Raw genomic sequence first — 232 nt, 5'->3', positions numbered from 1 at the left:
GTGTTTCGCACACAAGAATCAAAAAAATGGTTGTACCTACTTGTAACACAAAGCTACTCATGCAAATCTACAATACTGCTTATGTCTCTATGTTAAAGATGCAATAAACGAGCCTTATCATGTCTAAAAACACAAAATTAGCATAACGTACAGTATGTGCAGAGGTAACTGATTAGTAGTAGTAGTAGTAGTAGTAGTAGTAGTAGTAGTAATAATGACATTGAGACTATGT

This window comes from Morone saxatilis, unplaced genomic scaffold (assembly GCF_004916995.1).
Source record: "Morone saxatilis isolate NCDOM2014 unplaced genomic scaffold, NCSU_SB_2.0 Contig5, whole genome shotgun sequence".
Classification (NCBI taxonomy): Eukaryota; Metazoa; Chordata; class Actinopteri; family Moronidae; genus Morone; species Morone saxatilis.
The sequence above is the reverse complement of the archived record's forward strand: the minus strand, read 5'-3'. Positions refer to the sequence as shown.